The sequence below is a fragment of the Zonotrichia albicollis genome, chromosome 24 (assembly GCF_047830755.1).
Source record: "Zonotrichia albicollis isolate bZonAlb1 chromosome 24, bZonAlb1.hap1, whole genome shotgun sequence".
Taxonomy (NCBI): Eukaryota; Metazoa; Chordata; class Aves; order Passeriformes; family Passerellidae; genus Zonotrichia; species Zonotrichia albicollis.
Genome location: NC_133842.1, coordinates 2104234 through 2112959, shown reverse-complemented (window position 1 = coordinate 2112959; position 8726 = coordinate 2104234).

Here is an 8726-nt window from a genome sequence, read left to right as displayed (position 1 = left end):
AACTGTATTATCACATCACACAGAGGGCCACGAGCTTTTTATTTTGGCTGCAAGTGTCCACAGGGCATTGTGGAAGAGGAGAAAAAGAGTATTTTGCAGCAAGCAACCTGGCTGCTCAGGCAGGATGGTAGGAAAAGTATCTGGAAGCTGCTTTTTAGGACTTTGGTTGTTCTGCTGAAGCTTCTGACAGAGCTGATGGGCAGATCCCAGAGCTGTGGAGAGTTCCTGGGAAATTTGTCCTTGGATCTGTCTACAAATGCTCTCCCAGCCATGAACTGCCATCTGTGTCCTGTCCATATGTTACTGCCTTGACTGCTGAGTGTCTGAGGTGCCTCTTGAGGCTGCTATGGACCTCCTTCACCAAGGAATGGATTGTGATACAACATCCCTTTCTGCTTCTGTTTGGGCACTGACAGAGCCTGGATCACTCTGGCTGGAGCTTGGGCTCTGGCCAAGCAAGATTGCAAATGAGAGCAGCTCATGGTCCTCAGCTCTTCCCTGCTGCTGGGACAGACAGACATGGCCACGGGGACAGAATGGAGCTGCCCCATCTGCCAGGGCACTTAGAAGGATGTGAATTTTTCTCTGCCCTGTCACCACCAGTTCTGCCTGGGCTGCATCCTGCAGTGGGCAAAGAGAAATCCAGCGTGCCCACTCTGCAGAAGAATGATAGAAGCTGTCAGGTTTTCTGAGTAGGATGAACAGGACTACATACAATGTGCCATCAGCTCCCCCAAACAATTGCTGGAGTCCAGCAGGGAGAGAGCCTGGCCACCTTGCTGAAAACAGCCCCCCAGACCCTGTGATGGCTGCTCCATCTTCCCCACAGGGAACACTGTCCCCAGCTGGGCAGGGGGCTGCAGGACCAGAGCCTGGGGATGGCCTCCTGCCCAAGGAGTGGGCCGAATTTTTCAAGTAACAATGTCATCTGCTGGACCAAAGGTGGCCCTGGCTGCTGGAGGGAATATGCCAGCACCAGAGATGGCTGGTTAAGGAATCCATAGAGCAGCATCCTGCACGCCCTCCATGCCTATGGTCAAGTTGCCAAAATCTTGGTGCCAGTACTGCAGCTTCTCCTCTGTAGCAGTCTGAATTGCTGCTAGCATAGTCCAGGGTAAAGAAGCAAAAAGGACCTTTGCATAATCTCCACAGATGTTTTATTCAGCTGTGCAGGGAGATGTTCAGGTCCCGGCACCCACACACAGAGGGTCTCACTTTGTCTCCACAGGGGCCCGGGGGCTGACCCTGAACTCAGGGCAGTACAAAGATAAGGGGACCAGTGAGGGAATAGGGAAGGTGTGGCTCAGGAACTCAGGAACAGACACAGGAACAGGGGAAGGAACCAATGGGGTCTAACAGCTTTCTGAGGGAAGCTTCTTGTGTCTCCCTAGACCAGGGAATGCCCCCAGGGTCTCCACAATTCCCCGTGTTTTATATTATTAGGAAAGCTTCTCTGAAGGATCAATTGAATCAACACAAAATGACAAAAACAATCAAAAGCACTCATAAGGCAATTGTTCAAAATGCAGACAATTCTGAGTTCCCAATGTGCCGACAGATTTCTTGGAGTGTCTCAGATCTGGCAGGAGGGATGCAGGGTTTTCTCAGCACAGTTTATCAGGAAACTGAGTCACACCTACTGAACCTCTGGGCCATGGCCTCCTCACTGCCATCGTGCAGAAGGGAGGCCCAGAGGCTGCTGTGCTCTGGGCCTGTCAGGGATGAACACAGCGGCTCTGGCCAGTGCCAGCTCCAGCTCCAGCAGCTCACGAGAGGAGACTCCTTCCAGAAGCTCTGCTGGCTCCAGTGTGGCAGACCAACAGAGCCCACTGGAAGCCCCCCTCCATTGCAGCCACCCCCAGCTGCGCCCATCATCACTGCAGAGCAGGAGCTGCCCCAGAGGAGCCGCAGCCGGAGCTCATGGCAGTGGCAGGTCCCTGTGCCCAGGGCAGAGCCACAGAACCTCTGCTCCTGCCTGGGACAGGGGCTGCTCACCCTGGTGTCCCACCGAGAGGAGGGATCCTGGGCCCCAAACTCTGCCCAGCCCTGCAAAAGGCCACCCCGCCAGCAGTGCCAGCAAGGTTCCTGCAGCCATTCAGTCAAATCAGAGGAAACAAATGTCTCTGTAGCTGACACAGTCTCTGCACACAGCTTTCTCCCCCTTCTGCTGGTGCCTTTCCCTGGCTCCAGGAAGAGCTGCAGGAAATGCTGTGTGAGCCATGATGATGGAAGAGCTACTGATAAAAACACTGGGGTGATTCTTTCAGAGGAGTCATGAATGAAGACTGACCAACCTTCTAGCCAATGGTGTGCCAAAAGTTACCATTCTTTAAATAATAGACTGCAATAAATTAATAAAAAGAAAGATACTGCAACAATTTAAATCTCCCACAGCTGCTGGCTTTCCTCAGGCCCCATGGTCTATGTATTGCTAGACTTAGTTCATTTAGGCAGCATATGAACTGCCCTGACTTGTTGGAGACTGACCACAAGGTCCCATCTGTGGTGGGCAGTCACTGAAATTGGCTCAGCAGAGGCATCTTCAGCTGCACAAGTGTAGCAGAAATACATATTCTCTGATTCATGACTGTGTGGCAGCACCTGCTGGTGTGGATTTGTCAGCGTTGCTTCATGGATTACTCCTGGGAAGGAATTGTGTGCACAGGCACAGTGTGATGGCTTCGATCTCCTCTAATTACTCCAATGGGATGATGGCCAGAACTTCAAGGCAAAAAGCGTCATGACAAAATAATTTACAATATTCTCCAAACTACTCCTGTGGTTTTGATTTTCTTACTGATTAGGTTCAGTGTCTGGCCTCAAGAAATCAGTCCAGAAAGAACAGGCAAACCTCAGCTTGCAAGTTAGAGTGCAAGTCTTTAATCTGCCATTTTTGCAGCATGTACAAACAACTTTTCAACATATTTGCAAAAAAATCTCTTAGTTCTTGCTATACCTATCCAGAACCTGACTCTCTGCTCATTTTATTTTGATTTGGGATCTAAGCATGATTTTTTTCTGGACAGGGAAGTAAGAACCAGCTGCAAATACAGACTACAAGTGTGAATCTATACTGCAGGAACTGAGCTGTAGCTTGGAATTAAAGGCAAGAAGTGATGCCATGGTAAATATGAACGTTTAGTGCTGGCATAGGAGCCTTCTGCAATGCTCCACCAGCCCATGGTTCACATTGCTACAAACTCTCTTTCTGGTGTTATAAAGAGTGTCTGGTGGTATAAAGAGCCGACTGTAAGTAAAAAAAAATAGCCAGAATGTAAATTTTCGTTAATATGGCAAACAATGACTATCTAATAATTCAGAGCTCATAGAAGTGAGTATTCAGATTTCCACTTAGTACGTGCTGGCAGTTTTAATTTAAAATCAACAGGTTTATCCAAATCAAGTTATCCATAGGAATTAATTTGCTCTATGATCTACCTAAAAATGCCTCATTGTCTGGTAAGTTTAGTAGAAATTTGCAAAGTCAACAGTACATAGATTTTCATTTCTTGTTTAGTGGCTATTCTGCAGGAAAGCTTTTACAGACTAATCAGTTCGGATGTCATTACAATGCCGGTACATTTCATCTAGCCATTTTGGTATTAGAACAAAACTATATGACTGCACAGCCTTTTAAAAAATATTTTAAAATAAATTTTCAAATCAACAGTCTGAGTAGGACTCAGAATAAAAACTCTACCAAACCTAAACTCCATTGGAAGATTCCCTTGTCACCCTGTGAATCAACTCTACATTCAAAAGATTAAAAGTCCCAATGATGGTGGTTTTGGTATGGTTAGGAATTGGGGAAGGGTTTCTTCCTTCTCAGCTCCATGCTGCAGGGCCTTTGGGATGTGGCCTGCTGGCCGTTGTTTGTGCAGCCCTGGTATTTCTGCATGAGGCAGAAAGTGCAATTGCATTTCCAGCCCAGAGCCCGTGAGCAGTGGGGCGTGCAGAGCTGTGCAGACCCAGGCCAGCAGCTGTGCCGCCAGAGGGTTTTGGTTCCTGCCCAGGGCAGCTGGTGCATCTCTGCCGTGAGTGCCTCCCCTTCCAGGTGCCCATGGACAGCAGGTGCAGGGTTCTGCACGGGGCACGGAACAGGGTGGGGATGTCTGCTGGCAACAGAGTGCAGCGGAGAGCAAACAGTCCAGGATGGTCCTGGAGTGTGTGACAGAGAACTCCTGACACAGCTGTGACTGAGCCAGTGAGGGAAGGCACTGCTGGAGCTGCTGTTTGTGAGGAGAGAAGGGCTGCTGGGTGACAGGAGGGCTGGAGGCGGCCTTGGGCTCAGGGATCACAAAATGCTTGTGTTTGATTCCCAGAGAAGGAACGAGAGATGTTGGGGAAAGTGTTGACCTGCAACAAATTGTGAATTTGTTAAGCTTTACCAGGCAGTGCTCAGTCGTACCTTCCCTCACACCAGTGGTTGATGTGTGCACGTGGATGTCTTAGCCTTGAGAATAAAGACAGCGGGCCTACTGAGGAGGTAGCTGCAATGCATTCAAGGAGAAGAAGGCTCTTAACCATGGGAGGAGAATTTGAGGAACGGGATGGTCACCACATGATCACCAGAGACCCTCAAGAGACCCCTACTCTAAATGTCAGTAATTTTGGGGAAGTGATTTAAACATGTCAAATACTTTGTGAGAATGTTTAGCCTGTGAGTTTGAGCAAAGTAATGAAAAAAAGAAAAGAAAGTAATGTCTTAGTTCCATGGATACTAACACGTGGGTGTGCATGTTTCAGGGCAGTGATTCCTCACACACCCAGCACTGAAATAAAGTAATGCCTCTTTTCTCACACTGAGCTGGCAGTGTGGATCGTGCCCTGCTCGGTAACTTTCATTTTGGTCATTCCTATTGAAGCATAAAGAATGGTTGAAATGAAATCTTTTCCAGCTGTTTTCCTTTGGTTTACCTGTTTGAGGGTTGAAATTGTGTGCTGCAGGTGTGCTGGGTGTGTGCAGAGCAGTGCAGCCCCAGAAACCCCTTGGCTTGCCCACCAGTTGTCATGCCTTGTTGCCAGGTGTGCCCAGCTGTGGCAGGAGAAGAGCCCGCAGCGCAGTGGGCACCGTGCCCTGCCCAGCCGGGGCTCTCTGGCACAGAGCAGCAGCAGCACCAGCACTGTTCAACCGCTCCTGCCTTGGCTTCCCCTGGCACACAGAAGCCTCTGGAAATCAGCGCCGCCAGTGGCGTTCCCAGCTTGGAGCAGCTGCTGCTGGCGGGCAGATGCTGCCAGTTTGACTGCTGCCAAAGGGGAAGAAAGGCAGAGATGTACACGCACCGGAGCCCTGGGCATGTCCAAGGAAGGTGCAAATATGTGGGGAGATTTGTTAGGAAGCATTTCAGCTGTGATGGCAACAGTGGCTTCTCTCCTGGTTCTGTGTGTTCTAGATGAGTAATGCAATGGTTGGCTCTGACAATTAAGAAGTAGATGTTATGTGGATGTTCAAATGTGTAGTGATGGTATTGTAATACATCCTCCCATAGTCCTCTTTCCTGTCCCCCTTGTAACAGCCTTGGTAGTCAGGGCATTTGGGGAGGGCTGGCTTGTGACCAGCAGGCAGGGTGTAACAACACCTGACCTCCAGTCAGGATGCAAGAAAGTAATCTCCACCACTGGACAGCAGAGAAAGATTTGAATGACAAAACTTTTAGAGGGGCTGAGAGTATAAAAGGCAGAGCATCCTTTTTGTAGATGAGCACGTGGCTGCTAGTCACAGAGACTCCCAATGCTGCAATTTTTCCTTAGTCAGTCCTTTGTTAAGGTTTACTAAGCCTTTAAAATGTTAAAAGTGAGAGTCATTTCTCACATGTGCAATGCTGTGGGCCATTTCTTGGTCTGGTTTCCTTTGCTTGTGTCCCATCTGAGGGCTGAGCTGGGGTACAGGCTGTAGGTGCTTGGGGCACTCCTGGAGTTCCTCTTGGATCACTGAACAACAGCGCTTGGCCCATGAAGGGAATTTGTGCTGCTCTGTGACAGAGAAGAACTTCCCAGGCTCTTCTGTGTTTGCTGTAGGAAGGTTGGTTATTGCTGTGCATAAATTCACAGACCAACATGGAGCGTTTGCTTTGTGATGTCAGGGCATGGTTGCCACATCGTCATAGTGACATCAGAAGGTTGCCTTGGTGCACGGAAGGCCTGAGTGTCAGAGCAGCCCTAGTGCTTGCTCAGTTGAGGAGAACTTTCCTGGTTGGCGCCTTTGTCAGTGGGTACCTGCCCACTGACAAGAGCCTTGTTTTTCCTAGTTTAGGAAAAACTCATACAACCCTGTTACAATGTTTCATCATCTGGCTAAAGCAGCTTTCGCTGCCTATGGCATTTCTTTTTCTGTCTATTATGTTACACATTTTGCATGTAAGTAGAGGTTTCCCTTCTGCTTAGTTTGGGGTATATCCTAACCTGGCTTTTTTATGTCTTCCTGTTCTTTCTTGGTGGCTGAGTTTCTGATTTTGAAAGAGAAAGACCATTAGGATGCCTCTGGTTTGGTAAAGCTCCTGTCAAGAGGTCCAGCTAAAAAGGGGGTGTCTGTAGCCACAGGGGCAGCATCTGCAGGGGAACCTGCAGGGCTTCCATTCCCTCCACGGGAGAGTCTGTGGAACCAGAGTCTGTCATTTCCTCTCTTTGCTGGGTCAAGCCGGACAACTTCCTAAATGCAGACTGGGAGGCTTCTCAGAAGGCCTTCTAAAGACTTTGTAGTTCTCCCCAGAACTCAGGCAAAGCTTCTTTTATTCTAAATTTTGTAATGAAAGGATTTGACTGTCCGTTTTGACCCTTGACTGAGTGCTAAAAGAGTGATTCCCTTTGCAGTGAAGTGCAAACGCCAAAGCACTGAGTGTCTGCTCCTGAGCCCTGGAGCTGACGCTGTGCTGTTTTACAGTAGAACTGCCACAGCTCAGGGGGATTTGGGGCAAGCTTTTCTGGGTGACTGTTTTCAGCAACTTAATGGGAATTACTGCATGCAACTTCTTCTTTTTTTTTTTTTTTAATACCTGAAAGACAAGAGAACAAAATCTGCTTTATCTGTTGGACAGAACAGAAGCACTGAGTGTTGAAGAACAATTTGCATTTTCTTGATCATGTTTGTATTCATTTGCTGGCTGAACAGGCCGAAGTGTAGGCACAACCAAGATTATTGTCCTGATCTCTTGCTGGCTGTGTGAAAGAACTATGTCACGTGGAGGAATGTTGATAAAGAAAAATACCAAACCTCTGTTTGGATTGACTTCTTCTCTTCTGTGGGATTCAGCAGCCCAGGCAGTTTTCTCACAGCACTTGTTCTGTTTCCCTTGCCCACTCCAGGTCACCTGAAGCGTGTATTCAGAGGTGCCGATCCTGAGGTGAGTGAGAAAGGAACATTTCATGTTCTGGTGCTTAAGAACTGTAGAGCAAGCTGTGAGCTTGGCCGGTGGCAGTAGAGTGTAGAGGGCCAGCTCGGTAGGCTGAAAGAAAATCCATTTCCATGTCTGCAGCAGCAATAACAAAGGCATCTCTGGCTATTTCCTAATTTTCCATTTCAGAACTTTCAAGGAATGAAAAGCTCATGTTGCAGAGAGAATGTTGCTTCTTGATAGTAGCCAGGGTGTAATGTCTAATTCAGAACTACTAGCAATTCTGTTGAATTAGCCCATTTAAATTTAGTCGTAGTGACTTAGAATCCCATTGTTATCAAAGTTTCTGATTTGTCCTTAGTAGAGCTGATTGTAGAAGGAGAGCTGAATAGAATAAAGTGCTGAATAGAACTAAGGTTATAAATTATAGGTAACTTTCTGTCCCTCACACTGCTGTCTGTCCACAGATCACAGAACCAACAGCAGTCTCTCCTCTGGCTCCCTCTGCTCATGGAGAGGAGGCCGAAGAGGAGGCAGATGAGGTGGATGAGCGCCAGCCTCCAGCTGTGCTCACACCACAGCCTGAACATTCTGAGCCAGTAAGTGCCAGTTCTGTGTGCTGCTGTCTTTAGTGCAGGGCAGAGCTGCAGTTTCTGACCAGCCAGCACTTGCTGTTGCTGGCTGAGGATGCTGAGTGCTGGAGTCCTGCCAGGACCTAGTGATTGCCCCCAGCCTGTGACAGCTGGACAATGGGCTTTGGTCTGTCATGTTTAGGCACCAGCTTCCTGGCATTTTGATAGGGGCCAGCCTGAAGCATGAAGGCTCCCTGATCCCAGAGCAGAGAGCATGTCAAAGACACTGTGCTCAGCCTTGTTGGATACACAGGGGACACTGTGGTGTGGAGAGACCTGTCCCCCTGCACAGACTGGCCAAGTAGCTGCAGGCACAAAAAAATGTTGATCTGACCACAAAAGCTCTTTGTGGTGCTTTGTCCCCACAAACTTCTTGGGTGTGCTTACTTGGGAGTATTTCAGAGACACACTGGGCTTGTAGAGTTGCTGCTTGAAGTCAGGGATTTTGGTGCCTTTGTTGCCAGGTTGCTCTTTTGCCTCTTCAGGCAGAGCAGCCAGTAGCAGAACAGATAGGTGCTCTGAGTCTGCCTGTTTCTTGGTCTTTGATAAGCTGCAAGGAGATGACTGTGTTGTCCATGAAACTGTGGGGATCCATTCTTGTCTAGTGTGGCCAAAGAAACAAAGTGAGTAGTTCCGAACCCTTCTTCTGAGGCAAAAACCAGATGCTGACTGTGTCTGTTGATACCTTCTATTGTGTAGTTTGCTTTGAAAACTTCATTGGAGCCTAGAGTGGGAGCAAAACTGCAAGTCCTGGACTGCTGTA